Genomic DNA, 19,371 nt, shown 5'->3' with positions numbered 1-19,371 from the left:
TAACATGTACACTGGGCCCATTGACGAGTCGTCAAACCCCCACTTCCATCACCTGCTTTTGACTACTTCCTTAACAACCACATGAAGTCTTCCTGCTTTAATAGGATAATCTTGCTGAAAGCTCCTGCTGATTGTTTCTTCCTATGCTCAATGCATCAGTGATCAGTAAATTTACTTCACACTCTACATAGATGCTAAAATTAGATTGTTTGCATTACAACTTTCAATACTTCTGCAACAAGAAACACCTGCCTGCAGATTTATATTGTTTTGTTTAATGGTTTAAAATAAAGATAGCCTCACAGTGGCGATACCTTGATGTACTATATTGGAGGCACACAATGGCTGATCATTTTTCTTACTTATCCAATTTGTACTGTATTTCTTGCCATATAAGGTATAGCTTCATTATCATTAATTGCAGCTTTAGAAAATCTGAGGAAGTATTTATTCTTGCCAACTTTGCTGCAATTTTACTTATTCAGTGCAACTAAGAAAAGGAGGGGGAGAAAACACACTGTATATTTAACTTTTTTCCCCCTGAATCTGGATAATTCACATGGATCTCAAAGGGGCTTTGGCACCTTTTTAAAATGTTAGCTCTAAAGAATTGTCTGTCTAGCACACTTAGGCTGATCTATAGTAAAGACTTAACCGAGTACATAACCGAACTATTAATTCAGGTGCCTAAGGTGACATTTTTTATCCAGCTTAGTGTAGTCTATTCCATATAGAATAGAGCACAGCTCCTGGTATAAAAAATGATCCAGCAGAAGCTAGATAACTTTATTAGAATGATTAGAAACATCAACATTTTTTTTCTTGTTCCAAATCTCATTTTAATTCAGATTTCTGGGAATTAGGCCCATAGATTCCAAATGGTGCTAGCATCTTCTGCTGATCAATTTTCTTCCCTTTGCACCCCACTGTACCTTTTTAAGATAGAATCGTAAGTCATCTAAGGCAAGACTAAGGGCTTTGGGTTCAAGATCATGGATAAGCAAAGCAAAAACCTCAGGAATAAGCTCTATTTCTGGCTTAATTTCTAGAAGCAGTCTCAAAGCAATGAGAGTTATTCGGTGTGACTTGGAGATTTGGGAAAGGCCTCTTGGTTACTTCTAGGACTGGCAGTTTATGAATCTGAAATTTTGATTTAATGATTGTAAATGCATAGATAGCAATCCTAGAGTGTAATCACTAAGAAAACGTTTATAAGGGCTGCCTTGTGTTCATTCCTTTCTCTTTTATTCACTATGGAATAGAAATTTTTGCTTTGAGTTCAACCAGGGAGAAGACCAAAGTAGTACAGTACTTTTGGTTTCCATGGTGCTACTTATAAAGATTATGCAAAGTGCTTAATGAATAAGTAACTCCTCTTAACACTTTGCAGATGAGACACTTAAGAGATTTGGACAAAAATAACAATTTGAATAAAAAGTTAGCTGTGGTGCTCCAAATGCCTGATTTTCTGTACACATCCTTGTGTACTCAACTGCATAGATGGGTGGCTGTCTTCTATTGATATTATTCTTTGACATCCTTTCTAATAACCAATGCAGGACAAATATGTTCATCTAGCACAGGGAACTTTCTGACTCATCTTGGATGAATATGCCTAGTAGAATTGTGACACTCACTCATCAAGAAAGTGAATACTGGTGATATGTGGCAATCTCTTGTCCAACTAGGACATGCTGCAGATATTCCAATAACTGAGGGAAAAGGCTGGGGAAGACCTGTCATCTTTCAGCTATCCAATTAGATTTTCTGTTGGGGTGGGCTCCTTTTGCCTTTTTATTTTAATTCATCTGTTGAGTGTTCATATACATTTTTCTCTGTCCCTGTTAGAAATAAATTGTAAGTAAAAGACTCATTTTCATGAGTAACATATATTATCCAGAGGGGACAAATGCATCGATTTTTCCATAAAATGAGCTTTGTAAATTTACAAGTGTCTGGCCAGCTAAATATAGAAATGTGATAAATCCAATTTCACAACAATGGCTTTAGCCACATTATTGTCCAAATAATTCATTTAATCATATATTAACTTACCTGAAAATGGCTGGAAGAAGAATTGCAAGAAGCTGAGTTTTCAGGTGTTTGGAGATGATATTTTTGAATCATATTTTCCACTTGTCTCATTTTTAAACCTTGACTGAATAATGTCATGTTTATTTTACCTTTGAATCAAAGAGAACTTGGCAAATTTCCTAATGACAAACTCCATTCTGTGACTTGGTGCATGGATTCATCACCCAGAATATTAACTGTCTTGATTGTTGATCTACTTAGCAGCCTTAAATGGTAAGGCCAATCAATGATCTTTGGGGGCTGTTTTATATTTATCTCTCTCAAAGGAGGAAGGGACTTGAGACACAACACCTCTCTACAAACTGTATGTATTGTGTGTGTGTGTGTGTGTGTGTGTGTGTGTGTTGTGATGTAATGCTTGGTTTGGCAGGCTGGACTTCCACCTCTCTACCAGCTGCCTTTTATAAGCTTATTTGAAACCTTGACACAACTTTTGGAAGCTCATTAGACTTAAGAGTGATTGCAAATGAAAGAGGATGCACGGCTACTCACTGACATTCATGCCTGCTTTTTAAATCTCATGCTGTATTGTTGCGGATCTTGATTTCACACTCAGATGCTTAACCCCACATTAATATGTGTCTTCTTCCTCAAGATGAACACAGTTGCCTTCCCTGCCTGGCATTCTCATTTCTCGCCAACAAAATGGATCACAGGAAATTTAGGAGGGGGAGGAAAGCAACAAAGATGTCTCAAAACTTTAACTAGTTTTTCTTTAATGAAGCACCTGTGTCTGAGAACCTACTGTGTTCAGCCATGTACCAGGAACAAGGTAGATTCTACTGGACAGTCAGTTTTCAAATAAAATGGGAGATATTTTTATCTCCCTAAGGTCATGCCAGATGTCTATTTCTTTTTATCTTTCCTTATTAAATTATGTTTACCTGAATTCTTCAGGTTCATTTCACCTAGGCAGGATGTCCCATTAAGCATGACAAGCAGAAGGTTGCAAGATTAATGCCCTTCTTGAGGTTGAATTAGGGTGTCAGCATCTTTCCAGACCTAGGACCAAAGTATATAGGAAGTATTCCATAATGGATCTTAGCCTCTAACTGAACTGCTCTAATATTATTCCTATAACAAGACTACTTTTAAACAGCCTCATTATTGGCTTCATTAGATATGTTCCTTGCATCAGTGGCTGTAGTTACATGTATAATATAGGAGAGGTTAACATAGCGTATTTTTTATGTATTATATGGCATATAGCTTGAAGTAGCCAAAAGGTTTATGGCGATGTAATTGGTAGTTAGTGTGAAATTTGTAAGACAAATAGACAATATCTAGGGTAACCTCTCTAATCCTCTTCTTTCAGTTTTTTACAGCCACCAAAGGGCCTCATTAAAACAGCAGTCAGCACCTTAGTGAAAAGATACAGTGCTTAGAGTGTCCAAATGTGACAGAAAATCTGCATTTTGTAAATCTGACACCTTTGATAGATTATACAGTGTGAAGCCATTTCTTCTAACATGATGATAACGCTTAAGGTTCTCTTCTGAATCCAACTTTGCCATATTCACTGGCTATAACAATGTGAAAAAGAGCCGATTGAATAAAATGAAGCTTAGGAGGTGGAGAGGAACCTTTTTCTATGGCACAAAGCTCTTTGCACGCAAAGGGGCTGGAACACAGCCGTTGGATTTCCAAGCACCACTTAATTTGGGGGTAACTTTGCTTTAAATATGAGGATGCTGCTTATAAATATGCCAGCATTTGTGTGAAACAACATGTAGGCTTCCTGGATGGAGGAACAGGAGTTTTATATTCTACATGGAAAAGATTTCTGGCTTTGCTTTGCTTTTCTTTTTCACTGATTGATGTTTTACAAGGGTACCCAGGCTGAGGGAATTAATGAAAACCTTACTCTTTACTTCACAAAGGAGACTGTGGAATCTGAGACTTCAGAATGAGGAGGTCTGATATAAATGATGCAAAACTAGGCAAATCTTCTAATTTAGTTCTAGGTGGCTGCCATGGCAAAGCAGGACATGTGAAAATGTCACCATGAGCTGTAGAAGCACTACTGCAGTGATCCTGAACAAAGGTTACCTCCCTCCAAGCCCTTAGCATACCTCCCAATAAGCCCCCAGAAGTGACTGGTTGGCCCCTTTTCCTTGGAGTCTAGTCCCCCCAAAGCCTTATACAGAAAGATTTGTGTATCAACAACTGAAGACACAAATGGAATCTATAGAAGAAGTAATGTTTTTATAAAAAAGTCTATTATATGTAAATTCACATTGTCACTGTAGCAATAGTGGGAGAAAGATGTAAAACAAATTTTTGTGTGATTCTCCTCTACATTGTTCCAGGTTTTGAACATGTTTGCTAATTATGATTGGACCACAATAGAACCATAACCTTTCTTGAGTCCTTTCTGGCTGCCTGTGGTTGAGAACTGTCCTTGTATACGTATTCCCAGTATTTCCAACAAGGGCAGACGAGCCTGCTCTCACAGCTTTTCATCTTTCTAGTCAGATGACACTGAAATGAAGGTTTCTGTTGATAGAAACTTCTACATAGATGGTCAGACCACTTTGTACTGTTTCTGCGTTTTATGATAAGTGCACACTGTTTAATATACAGTAGCAGAGTATCTTTATTAAAAATTGAAAAGTAGAAAAGATGATTAAAAAACATTTTGTGTTATTTATGTTTTTAATCCATAGCATGACAATGGAGCATTGTGTGTCAGCAGCTGTAATTCAAATGAAGAAAACATATCTGACTATTGTTTATATTTTAGTATTGAAAGTCTTTGAGGACAGATTGATAATCAGATTTAAACATGCCAAGGTAATCGCCTTTCTTGTTAAATATACATAGCTGTTTTTGCCTACTGATATTTTCAATATTTTATGTATACTCATTTTGAATCTATTTACTAGACGGGTTTTTCTTTTCCCTTGTTGTGACAAAAGAAACTAGTCTTCATTTAATGTTTCCATTTAGGTATTGGCAATTATTAATAGAGCTTACAAAAGGAAACATTTCAATGACAGGGACCTTGAAACGAATCCTTGAGAATTTGGAATGGATATGCTTCCTTACAATAATCTGGGGGCAGTCTTCACTTCTGTTGAATTCAGTGACTTTTTTTTTTTATTTGAGGGTCAGAGCTATTAAATTTTAGTCAGTTGCTAGAGGGAGTGGCAGGCCTCTTGGCTGAGAATTCTACTTGAAATTACTCTTTGGGAGGGAAAAAAAAAAAGATAGAAAATTGCCTCATCAGACCCATCTTTCAACCAACAAATCCTGCGACTCTCACTGTTCTTAATTGTTGACCTCTACCATTTGTGTCATACCGTGTGGTAGGAACTCTCCTTTCAAATACAGATCCATGCTACCTCATCAGAATGTACTTGTTAAAAGTGATAATGGTTCACAATCGGTACTTAGCCACATGAAATACAATATCCCCTTTAAAATGTGGAGGTTTAGGGCCTAAATTAATACCTTAGTATGGAAGTCATTACATTATCTGAAGATCATTTGATCTAAATGGGAAATATCTGTGAAATGCTTTTGTTATCGTAAGAGTTTAACCTGCTGAATTTATTTAATTTTAGAAAGTAAGTTACTATATGATATCTACTGCTAAAAGCTGAGTGGCATTGAGCCTTGGAAAAACTGCCTTTCCCTAATGGAGTACCAGTTCCTGACAATGTGTTTAAGGAAGTTACAGATTTTCCAGTCAAAAAACAAATATTTGAAATATATGGAGCATTATATTCGTGGGACTAAACTTAAAAATACACAAGCTTTTACACTGAATTTTCTTAGTGTATGTGGCTGCCCTTGCCCTGCAAAATGAACTTCAAGGGGCACTATGAATAGAATGTGTGGGCTTAAAATTCAGTGGATTATTCACATCTGTTAGGTGAGAATTAAAGAACGCTGAAATAACACATTCTTCTGTTTTAGAGCTATCACTGCCAAAGGCTACTGACTAGTAAGTATCAACATCTGTGTTACTTCTTCTTTAGATTTCCTGATTCAATGTGTCTAAACATTTCATTTACTACTGGAATTTTTTAAAGTAGTCTTAAGCTTCCCTGTGATGTACTATTTCATTGAAAGATATTATTAGCAAATATTAGTTAAGGAATATGTGTACAATTAGCCCTAAATAACATTAGCCGAATGTTGTGATTCATATTATTGAAAGGATGTCAGACTCTTGAAATGGTAAATAGTGGAATAAAAATAAATAAAGATACCTGTATTTTGACAGTGATATTCCACCTCTGGTTTCCTCATGTGCAGGCGTAAACAAACACACACACTCTGTCTCTCCCTCTCTCTCTTTCTCTCTCTCTCTCTTTCATGCACACATACACACACACACACACTGACACACACACAATCATTCAAATGCCTTTTCTTTCTCTGACAAAAATATTCATTAAAAACATTTCACTGTGCTGCCTTTTAATATAGCACGGGCATTCAACCTGCGCAGGAAGCTTCCTGGAACCGCACAAATACTGTGTAATTATCTGGTGGCTCCCTGCTGGCTGCTGCATATTCCAAGCACAAAGTGAGCAGTGCCTTTCTAGAGCCTGACTCCTGTCTTCATTGTCCCTGCTTGGAATATGAAGCCTCCCTTCATTATAGTAGGCCTGATCAAACTTGATAGATTTAGCCATTATTCTTGACTCTCTCAACTTTCCACAAATTTTCCCCCTCCTTGGGCTCTTTTGTTTTGCCACCCAGGGAATGCAGAATATTCCGGGTCTAGGTTTCTCTCTCTTTCTCGCCCCTTCCTTTTCTTCCCTCCCTCCCTCCCTCCCTCTCTCAAGGCTCATTCAGTCCCCCTCCTTCCCCTACCCCATTTCTTTCACTCTCTTGCCCTCTCTTTTTCTCCCCCCTCCCACCCAAGCAAACCTAGGATTCAACAAATAATGTTCCCATCCACATCATGTGATTCAAGGAAAATAAAGCTTGCAATTTTTCCTCTCAATTGTCCTCTTTGGTTTTGATTTTTCAGTTACTATAAAAGAATTCTGCAGCTATGTTAACATACAAGGCAGAAATTCTTTGAAAACCCTTTTATATTTCCTGTTAGCAGCATAGTAACTTTTGCTCTATGATGTTGTTGTGATGATGGTTGAGTATTTTCTTTTTGGTTTTTTTGGTCTGTTTTATGACAACTTTCAAGGAGCACTCCAGAGTTCATTTTTTCAAGGATCATCCACATCAGTGTATCTTAGCAAATTTTATAAATGTTGCAATGCATTTGCTTTGCAAAAGGCATTAGATTGTTCTTTGGGCAAATACAGATGTTGATACAACTGGTTCAGCATAACAGATTGCTTTGTAGTTTTTAAGAGTTGCTATGCAACAATGGAGAATTATATGATGGCTCTAACAAAATTTTAAAGTATCAAACAACTAGTGCAAGCCATATTATCATAATTAGGACCACGCAGATCCCTCAGGCTGTCATGGAACAAGTTAACCAGTATGTCAGCAATTGGTATGAACTTAAAAATACTTATAAGGTCAATTTATCGTTACCCTAGTTATAGAAGATGTTATGGTATGATTTTATTTTCTAGGTTTTCATTGTTTTTCCTGTAGCATATATATATATATATAAAATGTGTGTGTGTGTGTGTGTGTGAGTGTGAGTGTATCCTCTTAATGGGTCCCCGGTGCTATTTAAGAACAGAAAATGCTTAATGTTAAAGTCATATTATCAATTGCAAATTATTAATATGGGAGAGACTTAGGGGTCTTAGAGGGCCATCTCACTCTCCAAAATCTCTCCACACCCTTTTTTTTTTCTTATTTTTTGAAAGCCAAAGCCAGACTCCCAATGTGATCCTTTTCAACAAGTTTGCTTACAAGATTCTCATTGTAGCTTCTAGTTTGGCGCCACAGAAACAAGGTAAGATGCTAATATGGCTTGAATTTAATATTATCCTGCTGAAATTAAAAATAAAATAATTATTTTTAGAGTGGCATTTTCAGTCACACCAAAAGCTTCATGGCATCTTAAAATGTAAATTGCCGTGAAGCAACACAAAGGAGAAAGGGAAGATTTTGAAGGCAATCGCACTGATCACTTAATTCAGTCGCTGCATATCCACTTGGCATAAGGTAATTAGAGTGCCACGTTGCTGTAAAGACAGAAAGCTTAGGGTCCCATTCTGACTCACCCAGACGATAATACATGATTAGAAGTCAGTGACAGATCACAACTGCTGAATGACCCACCAAGGTCTTATCAAGGGCAAATCGCATAATTAGCATGCACTTCGCTGGCAAAGGAGTACAGTGCTATTGTTCCTGCACAATCAAATTAGCCCCGCCAATGAGGTCAGTGTTCTGTGACCTTAGAGACATTTCATGTTTTATTCCCCACTCTTTGTCACACATACACACACATATACAACATGCACACATTCGGCTCAACTCAACCTAAGTACTGAGGACACTAAAAACATGTTTTATAGAGGCATTTTTGATGTACACTCCACTGACTCTTTAGTTCATCATATATGGAATGAGGAAAGCAGTTAATGTAGCCTGACCCTGGGGGACACATATGAAATGGAGCTACTTTGACATACATTCAAGCATCTAGTGAGGCTTGGATCGCACATTATTTGCTCTTAATACATCTGGTGTATCCCATGTGTCCTAATGAGATCTTAATTCGAGCTTCAGATCTCTCCTTCCCTCTAGCAATCAAAATGACCCAGTGATCTGTCCACTCTGCCTCCCCTCCCTTGACACGTTCCTCCAGCAGCGTGTCTTTCTGTGACCCTATACTTCTCTCAGAAAGGACAACGTTTCAGAAATGGCTGAGTCCCCTCCTTGCTCCAGACGATACATGCAGCCAGAGGACCTCCCCACTGTGCCACCAACTGTCCATAAAGTGAGTGTAGCTCTTGCAGGGTCCAAGCTTTCCTGGCTGGGTGACATGCTGGTCTGTAGTCTGCAAAACTGGTTTCTGCTTTCCCTTTTCAGCAACCTGGGGATTTCGGCAGAGCCCTTCAGGGAAACAACTTGAGGGACTAGCTTGGAGGCTGTTTTGGTTTCCAGCCGGTAAGTCACCCTGCCATTTGTTCTACATACTTCCTTACGTGTTCACTGCACCCAAGAGGTCGATGGCACTCAGCACTGAGCTGGAGCATATGCTACCTGGCCCTGTGATTCCCAGGATCCACTGCATAGCCTCTGAACCAGGATCCCCATCACTCACTCTCCTGGATCTTAACTCTGCTGACGTTACCTGCCATTGAACTTTTGGCTGATTCTTTTGAAGACACATTTACGTGCTTTCAAATTAAAGCCGAGTTTTGAGTCCTTTAGCGAGGATAATGAAGATATTTCATTCTCTTAAAAGCAAAACAATTTCAAGATTTTATTCTCTGAATCTTGCCCAAGCATGATTCACAATTTACTACTATTAAGATAAGGCTCACATGAGCTGAGATTTCATGACATTTTGGGAAATATCTAGTCCAAATTTTAGTGCTAATGAGAAGTCTAGGGAATATTGATTTGTGTGAAAGGGAGGGGCTCTGGCTTGAGGCTATTGTTGAGGGGTGTGGGAGCTGCATGAAGCTTTGGCTGTTTGGTGCAATCAAGAAGTAATGGACTGAATATCAGATGACTTGGGTCTAGTCCTGGCTTTGAACTTGGCCAAGGATTTTTTTTCATTCTTGGCCTGGATGTCTTCATCTGCAAAATGACTAGATTTGGCAAAAGTCTTCTCTGATCCCTCCCAGCAGTAACATTCTATATTTCTAAAACATGTGCGAAAGCATTGCTCCAGTCCATTGGGTTATATGCACTAATCAACTGCAGTCCTCGATGTTCGCTTGTCCCAACTCTGGCCACTGTGACTGATAGTAATGTTGATTTAGCAGATAGAGACCTTGGAAGACTAACACCCACAAGGAGGGGAGGGATGTGAGTAAATCTGTTGTTTACGAGATTTCATAACCTCCCACCCTTGACACATACACCTTCTATAATTAACCACCAAGGAATGGGGAGGGGGGAGCCAATGAAAGCACAACTGATTTATGTTTAAATAATATGTTCCCAAAGTGTCACCGAGCAGGCAAGTTCATCTTTGAGCCAATTAAATAAATCCAGTTCCAACTTGGCCTCTTCCATAATTGTTCTATTTGTGATGCTTACATTTTAATAGGCAATGCATTTTTACAACTGTATCGTTGTGCTCCTGTGCTTCCAAACATATTTTCTAGGGTAAATGAAGGATTTTGATGGACTTCTGTTTTCTGAAGCAGAACTCCATGGATATTTTCAGAGAAGGAGATTTAAATTAGGGTTTAATAGTATAAGGTCCTCTCTAAGAATTTATTGTTGAAGTATATTTCACTTATAATAAAAGCCTTGGACGTTTGTGTGTATACAATGATAAAACTTTTTTTTTCTTGTATAGCACAAAGATCATTTTTAAAGGTCTTGTTTTCTGTATGAATGCAGGGACGTTTCCCTTCAGTAAGAAATAATGCTGCCTGACTGTAGAACAGTGGCAGTGTTCGGTGTACCACACAAGTTCCTGCAAACGTCGTATTTATGATTGTGATAAGCGATTCCATCCTTCTGGTATTTAGTCTTCATGGCAACTTATTTTTTATGAAAAATCACAGAGAATTATGCACAAAGGAGCAGTTTTTATACTTATAATAGAAATATTAAAAAAAGAGCTCTATTTTTACAAATTGTCTAACAGATTTTTACAGCACCTGTAAAATATAGACACGGCAGGTTACAGCTCTGTGTCTGCTGTGACAGTGTGTGCCCATTTGTATAAGGTGTATATTTTCATATGTGTGCTCTGTGTATGTTATATGCATCATGTATTAGTATGAATCGTGGTACCCAAAGTCTCCGATGGACCCCCCACCTTTATTCATCCACTGCAAACCATGGAAGTCCCCTAACAAACGGGATTAAAATTCACTCCTTTCAACCATCCCAGGCATTTATTCCTTCCTTTTCATTGAGCTACATTTGTCTGATTTAACAAGATAAGATTTGAGTGCTGATGCAGCCCGTTGTTAACGTGGCAGCCGCATCCACCATACCATCGACACTCGGCATCAGAGGAATGCATAAATCAGGTATTCAAAAAAAATTAGATATGCAGCACACCAGTTTTATAGTCCCAGCCTCAGAAATTGAAATGGCCCAGATTAATGTATTATATCTTACACACTGTCCGAGTGAATCAACTTTAATATATTGAACAGATTCGCAGAACAAGACTTTGTTATCTAAGGAGCACTCGGAAGAAGGAATTGACCTGAGGATTTGATTTGGTTCAGGTAGTTCATGTTGTACAGCAGCATTTGAATAGTTTCACATAAAAATAAAATTTGTATTAGAAATATTTCACATCATTTCTGGACTCATCCACACGGCAGCTTTGCAGAGGGCCAATATTATAGAAACAATGTCCAGCCAAGATATGATTTTAACCTTTGCTTCTGACATGGCAAAACAATATAATTGTAATTTTAATGCAGGCTGCTGTCTCTCAGCAAGGCAGCTTGTACAGGCTGACTTTAACTAGTTTGGATTTTGACTGAAAATGAAATGCCCATTGAATTGCTCATACAATAGAAACACCACAGTTTGTAGCATTGCATTCCCAAAGGCTCAGTCAGGGCTGATGCTGCTCTGTGAAGAAGCTGCTTTTTATAATGTTGGATGCCATTCCAGGGAAGGACCGGCTTGGAAGCAATGCAAGGTTGTGAGGACAGTAGCTCTTTTCTTTGCCAGGCTGGGATAGCCATGATGAGGACATTGTTTGGGGATTTGAAGCCAGAGATGATGTGATCCTTCCCCCCTGACTGTCTGGAAGAGGGTAGGATGTGAAGAAGAATAGCAAAAATTGAAGTCTGGAGAGAAATAGTCTGCATTTGGGGGAAATGTAGGAAAGTGTCTCCTTCTTCCATGACTTTTTTCTGTTTCAAATGTAGCCACATTTTAGAAGGGCCGCTTTATGTCACCCAAGACCTGCAAGATCTTGGGCTTTTCCCATAGTGATGATGATGATGGAGGCTGAAACCCTGCTTTGTGCTTCTTGAGGATATCAGCTGGTGAGCCACTGCAGACCGTAACATCTCTCCTAAGATAGGATTCTGTCTATTTAATGCAATTGTTAGGACAAATGCTTGCGGTAGTGACTGGGTTGCCACTGAACTCAGAAAATCTATATGTTCCTAAAGTGTTTGGAATGAGAGACATAGGTAGAGTCAGTAAATATAAACAGAGTAAATAAGTAGACAAGTGGCAAAGCACTGGTTTCTAGTACATGTAGATGCAAAATAAGCAAAAAGTCAAAAGAAAAAGCACACTTCATCCAAGGATGGCATTCCAGCCCTTGTTAGCATACATAATTTTTTTTTTTTTTGGTGTATTTACCAGGTTAAGTCTTATATATTTTTCATACCTTTGCTTCATTCTAATATCTTACAGTTTGAGGACCCAAATAATCTACCCTCAATTTTTAAAAGGCCCGCTTTGATTCATTCAGTCAACCTCATGGGTAGATGGCTAATGCCTGCTGGTTTGCAGAAGGTGGAGGGAGCCATACACAAATAGATCTGACATCAGAACTCTGGCTATATTTTTACCACTATTTCTGATTCTTTTCCCCTGCCAAATTGTCATTTACTCTTCAGATAACAACATTGATGTCATTATTGACTGAGAACAAAAACTCAGCCCCGTTGCCCTCCTCCCCTACTGACCAAATCAAGGCTGGCTAGCCAGCGGTGTGCTCCTGTTGTGTCCTGTATTACCCCCTAGCACAGCATTTCCCTGCTACTTTGTAGCTGCTGATTCCAGTCTCTCTCCTAGGATGACTCAGAGTAGTTTAGGACTGTCTTTTGCATGGGTCTGTTCCTCATTCTGAGCATAGTCCCAACACATAGTAGCTTCTCTTAGATACCTGTGAAATCCACGTATTGATTCATTCGGTAAATATTTTGGAATGCCTTCTGTGTGTCAGGCACTGTTCTAATCTCCAGGTACAGAACAATAAATGACACAGTGCCCCTGCTCTTACAATGCTTACATTCTAGGGATGGGAAATAAACATAAACAACACAACAAATATGAGAGAGCACTTTAAAAGGCTCATAGGAAATGGAATTAAAATACTATTTTGATTCAAAAAATGTTGAATCCCAAGCACAGTTTTTTTTTAATATATAATAGGTTATTTCCATGAACTTTTTGAAGACCTTTCATATTAAGTGAGCCATATGAAATTGCCAATATTGACCATATGAAATCTAGAAAAGGATTATTTGATAGGGTCCAACCTAGTATGCCATGTGGAGATAATGAACACATGAGTGCCGTCATGTTGTCTGAGCCATATTACCCTTTGAAAGGCCCCTGCTTAAACTTATTATACATGAACAAAATTTTTCCCCAAAAAATCAGCACCTTTAGTCAGGCAGAATATAATGGTTCATCTAATGACTTGAACAACCATCATCGTGTCCCATCCTGTGTTATTCACAGGTGTTTACATGGCAGAGTCAGGCCTTGTTTCCATGCTCAGGCTTCTCAGCATCTTCCCGGGGCCCTGGGGAAGTGTCCTGTGCCACGTTCCTGTGTCTGGGCCCCAGTCAGATGTGGGGCTGATGGAGAATCTTTTCCCTCATTCCTGTGGGCCCTGCACTGTGGTGCTGCAGAGTGCCACTGCCCCCTCCGAGAAGAAGTGATGTGGGGGCCCGTGAGCCAAAGGAAGTGGATCACTTTGTTCCCCAACCTGGGGAATGAATTCTATCACCTGGAATTCTTGCAAGCAGCAAGGGTGACCCTCACGCAGCTCAAAGACCATCTTGGACCCCTACCTGTGCCCTCTGGCTCCCAGGGCCCAGGACTCAGGAGGACTCGCTTCCCTCCAGCAGGCACATTTGGCGCCTTGCTTCTCACAGCATGTTCTTGTAATATCCAGCTTTGACAGCATACAGTCTCTGAGTGTGTATGGGGAAGTGTCAAAAAAAAAAAGTGCTAACATTCCTACTAGTTCAGATCATTAGTTTTCTCAAGGAATTACTAAATAAAATGACGTTTTTAAAAAGCCCTCCTACGCTGCCATTTCTAAAGCTTCATTTTCAATGTTGTATGCCTTTAAACTGCTTTGTTCTCCTTTCCATTTAGCATTATTCTTCCAGATTAAATTTCATAGCTCTTCTATACAATTAATATAATATATATATATATAGTTTTATGTAGTTTTTTTAATTATAGAGCCAATAGTACTGTTAGTAGCATTTGCTGGAATAATGAAAGACTTGGGAAAAAAAAAAAAAAAAAAAAAACAAGGAAAAGGGGAAATGGTAAATTTCTGTCCCTCTGTGATCCTGGAGCTGGTGGGTGGCTTTTGGTCACTGGCTTACTGGAACTGACTAAAGGCCAAGATCATAAGCCTGCTTGGGAACAATTGTATAGCAGCTGGTATAGGCTGTGTGGACAGGGCAGGCTCGAATGGCATTCGTAGAGATGAGGCCTCAGCTATTCCTTATTAAACACACAGTAGGCCAGATCTCACTGGATCCTGGGTGACTGGGACTCTTCTTCCCACTTTATACATAGACAGCCTGAGGTCCAGAGGGTTCATGGTGTGTCCAGTGTACACAGCCAGTGCTTGAGGAACTGGGGTCAAACTGAAGTCTTCACCTCTAAAGGTGTCTCTCCATTCTATTGCTCAGCCTTTGACAGGGAAGGTTCTCCAGACATGGTGCCTACAGCAGGTTGTTCAGCCAGACAATGTGTTTGCCATCAGGAAAGTGCTGATCTATTCATCTCTATTAAAATTGAGGTCCCTTGTATATGTGCTCCAGGCTTTTTTGAATAATTTCATTTTTTTTGTTTTCTCTCTTTCCCAGGACCTTGATGCTGTCTGAAATAGCTATCCTTGACCTCACATAATCCAGATAATGCACCTGGAGGTACCAGAAGATGGCCCGAGTACTTGGTTTCCTGCCATCTATGTGGGAGACCCTTGTAGAGTTGCAGGTACCCGGAAATAGCCTGGCCTAGACTTGGCTGTTTCAGGCATTAGGGAAATGAACCAGCAAATAAAAGACTGACTCTCTCTCTCTCTCTCTCTCTCTCTCAACCTGTCTCTGTGTGTGTGTGTGTGTGTGTGTCTGTCACTCTGCCATCCAAGTAAATAAATCTTTTAAAAGTTACATACCATAAAGAAACTAGGAATGAACTTCAAAATTGTTTTGCATCAAAATAAACTTACCTTTTAATTTCATTTATCCCCAAACTTTTTGCTACCCTCCTGGAGCAAACTGGTAGGTGAATGGGAGCTGCTTTCCTACAAAATCACCTCTTGGCCTTGACCTAATAAGCAACTTTTGGAGATGCACAAACACCTTCCAGTATCCCTGAATCATTTTTTTCAGTGGCTCCAACACCAGGCATATAAATTTAACCAAGGTTGCTGGAGCCTTGGAGAAGGAACAGGAAATGCTATATTATCCCAGACCCCTCTAAGCCTGAAGTTTTGCTTTCTCTGAACTCTTCACAATGCTCAGCTGCACTGTGAGCACTGGCTTTGTTCCCTCAAGCACCGCAAAAATGAGTTATTGCACATACATGCGTTTATTGATGATTTCCTAATAGTAGACAGGGATTACAGCATGGAACAGAAAATGACTTTAAATTGGCTATGTGATGTCACTGCTCTTATAGTTCCTTGAACATCCTTATTGCAGGATGTGTCTGCCGGGTCATGGTCCTTCCTAGGACCAAGTCTCTGGCCAGTTGCCTGGGGCTTGTTCTTCCTGCTCTCATGCTTTGCCTGCATCTATTGCTGCTTCAGATTTCTGGCCTTGTCCTAGTCCTCCCAGCCCACTGGAAGAAAACTAAAAATTCCTGTAAAGCCGATCTGCAGGGTGATTTAATACTACGTTTCCCATTCCATACTTTACACAGCTTTTTACTTTTGTAAAACTAAAAAGACCTACTGACTGTCTATCTTAAACCAACAGTCATCTGCCATGGAGGTGATTTTGAGAGCTTTCCTAGAAATGGCAAAGTACTTCAGTTGGCCTGTTTCGTTTGTCACATTTTGTTCTTACTGACTTCTTCTTTACCCCAGTCTTTTTTTTTTACGTACTTTGAATAAATTTATCTTTTAAATTTCTTAAATGTATTTTAAAGGCAGACACACACACACACACACACACACACAAGGAAAGAGAGAGAGAGAGAGAGAGAGAGAGAGAGAGAGAAAGAGGGACACTCTATTCCTGTTGTTGATAGTTTTCTGACTCCATAAACCATGTGTGGGTGTCTGTAAAGCCATGGGAGGCGCGCGCGCACACACACACACACACAAAGAGAGAGAGAGAGAGAGAGACAGACAAACAAATCCCATCTGCCAGTTTACTGCCCAAATGCCCACAACAGCTGAGACTTGGCCAAGCGGAAGTTGGGTGCAGGGAAGTCAATCCAGGTGTCCTACATGGGGGACAGGAGCCAGTACTTGGGCTATCACCCATCGCTTTCCGGAATGCACATGAGCAGAGTGCTGGAGTCAGGAGCAGAGCCAGGACTGGGTGTGGATATTCCAAGTGTCCTCTTAAGGACTGTGCTAAATGTCCATGTCTGTGCACTGGTCTGATCTGGGCTGCTAGGGGTCAGCTAGCAGCATGTCTCCTCCTTTCTCTGCTCACTCTATTCCTGCTGTTGATAGTTTTCTGTCTCCATAAACCATGTTTGGGTGTCTGTAAAGCCATTACTCTTCTAGGACCTAAGAGCTAGTCTTGGACTAACAATCTGGGCCACTGTTTTGGTTTTCTCCATTCTCAGCTAGCATGGAGATCACTAAATGAATCAATCTTTATAGACTATACATCACATTAAATCAAGCACTGGAACAATGTCTACAACACTAGTTGTGGGAGTTTATAGTCAATTTTATGGAGCTTTTAAAGCATGGTGCTTGGACTGTGAGTTCTGTGATTCAGAACACTCTTTGTGGTTGCCTATCTTACATACTCAGAATGTTGTAGGTATGCTCACATGAACAGCATGGTTCTCTTATGTTGGAGAATCACAATTTCCTGGGAACAAGCAACTCACAGGCTGTCGCAGGAACACTTGTGCCCAGGCTTGCAGTCACTGTGAGGCCACTTGGAGAACCTTCATTTTCTAAATATCTTTAAGAAACAGGATGCAAGGACCTGAAAGAGAATAAAAAAAACTCTTGGAAGTATTCTCACAAACAATTCAAAAAAGAGTTAAAGTGGAAAACTCAGTCAGTCATCAAGATGTTTTGACATTCCACATCTAGAGGCTTTCGACATTGGTATCATGGGAACAAAGCTAAAGTATTTTCTTGGCCATAGACCAAATTAGTGTGGAATGACCTGGACATTCTGGAGATGTTTTTATGCTTTCACACGATGAAAATATTATCTTGAACTTGGAATTTAGTGATGAAAGGGACCTTGGAAATTATCTAGTCTAAATACTTCCTTACAGGTAAATGCCAGTGAGAAGAAGGTTTGGCCAGTCTTAGTCACATTGCTAATTCCAGAGGTGGTTGTGAAACAAAGTTCTCTTGCTTCCACGTAAGTCCTCCTACAGCTATGTTACATAGGATTTTCTTTTTTGAGGGGAAAAAGGAGTGAGTAGCTAGAATATTCCATCTTTGATATTGGTTAGAGTTTTCTGTTTCCAAATATAGATGTTGTTATGCCCGCACAGGTAAAATCCACGTCACAGGTTGATCTGTGGTCATGATCATCCAGTCTATGGAATGAGTACTCTGTATGTGCAAAAACCCTGAGTAGGCCCAGGAAAGGATCTAAAAACTCTAGGGTATCAGTCCACACTTAACTTTATGGTTGTGCCCTTGGAACAAATCATTTGTGCAAACCTAGTATTAGGAGCCAGGAGCTTCTTCCAGGTCTTCTCATATGGGTGCTGGGGCCCAAGGACTTGGGCCATCTTCTACTGCTTTCCCAGGCCATAGCATAGAGCTAGACCTGAAGTGGAGCAGCTAGGACTCAAACCGGCATCCGTATGGCATGCTAGCACTGCAAGCAGTGGCTTTACTCACTATGCCACAGCGCTGGCCCCAACAATGAGGTCTTGAGTCAAATAGATCTGGAATGTGTTTAGCCTTCCCTGAAAATCAGCTTCTCCCTGAGAATGTGTGTGTAAAGGAATTACTAGAGCAATGCAAATAACTATGTTTCTTTAGTGAAAGAAAGTGTGAGTGGGAGGAGGAGGTGGGCATAGAATAGTTGTACCTATGAGTATGAGTCACACCAATACAGATGTAATGGGAGAAAGGCAAGTTTTTGAAGTTAATGGCATATAGTTGTGATGAAAGTGTATGTGGTATGAGTAATGCAGCAAAGGCCAACAAATAAAAAGGTCTGAGCAAGCTCATGGAAAGAAGACCAATTTTGTTAATGTGGCCATTTTTGTTTTAAGAGAGCCCTCAAGGGTCTGTATTTTAGAATCTTTGCTCTCAAAGGTGCCGTCGTAGTCTAAAATGAATGTGAATTTTGGTCTTCAAGGTGAATGAAATTAATCAAATATTTGTTACTACCAGTATTACAAAGATTCAGCTTTTATCACACACTGTCATTTTAGTAAAAGTGAAAGCAGTTAAGATCCTGCCCCTTACCCTCCAAGTTGGAGGTCTTAGGACCTGGGCAGGTTCCCAAGGCCACAGGTCTTCAGGTCCTTTGTCCCTGAAAAGAACCCCTCCGCCTACTGCTCGCCCACCAGTGGTACTGCTACCACCACACACCAGCATCCAGCACAGATTTCTGCCCAGCTCCTTGGAGAGGGGCCAGTGCATTTGTCAGGAACTGAAAAGTTTTGGAGCCAGTTTGAGGACTTTCTGGTACACAAAGTGTTGGCTGGAAATGTGGTGAGTATTAAATGGGATGTTAATTTTCATGAGGATTTTCCCCATGGTTGTAGCTTGTGGTCAGCGAGCAATTTAGCAATCACCATGTGGTCTGTTGGACACACAAGCCTGGGTGAAGTTCAAGAAATTAGCAGTCAGTCAGTGGGGAGGCCAGAGCTTACATTCATGTGTGTTTTCAAGGTTTTTTTTTTTTTTTTCAATCTACCCACTTCAGGCAATAGTGGCTTCTTGATTCAAAATTTAGATGTTATTGTATGCCTGAGATCTGTGTGTACTGCCCATGTTGATAGCCCTGTGCATTATTAGCTATGTCATTTTAGCTTGTGTCTAGCAGACATGTTTTCTGTTGCTAAAGTCCGTGA

General features: G+C 39.9%; 1 protein-coding gene across 6 annotated transcripts in view; it reads left to right on the top strand.

Annotated features, from left to right (window-relative positions):
* The window catches only part of LOC138848811 (uncharacterized), a 546,369-nt gene that overhangs the window by 508,654 nt on the left and 18,344 nt on the right, over positions 1-19,371 (top strand). For 4 of the 6 annotated variants that reach the window (XR_016230334.1, XR_016230333.1, XR_011386917.2 and 1 more), the window contains exons 7-10: positions 7,896-7,984; positions 8,881-8,977; positions 9,070-9,147; positions 14,991-15,120. The gene's annotated coding sequence lies outside the window, so the exon portion shown is untranslated. Of the gene's footprint in view, positions 1-4,760; positions 4,888-7,895; positions 7,985-8,880; positions 8,978-9,069; positions 9,148-14,990; positions 15,121-19,371 lie in introns of all 6 variants that reach the window. The other 2 variants (XR_016230335.1, XR_016230336.1) reach the window with 2 other exon arrangements.

The sequence above is a fragment of the Oryctolagus cuniculus genome, chromosome 2 (assembly GCF_051225735.1).
Source record: "Oryctolagus cuniculus isolate XC-2025 breed Fujian yellow rabbit chromosome 2, ASM5122573v1, whole genome shotgun sequence".
Taxonomy (NCBI): Eukaryota; Metazoa; Chordata; class Mammalia; order Lagomorpha; family Leporidae; genus Oryctolagus; species Oryctolagus cuniculus.
Note: the sequence above shows the minus strand (reverse complement) of the source record. Positions and strands in the feature narration are given on the sequence as shown.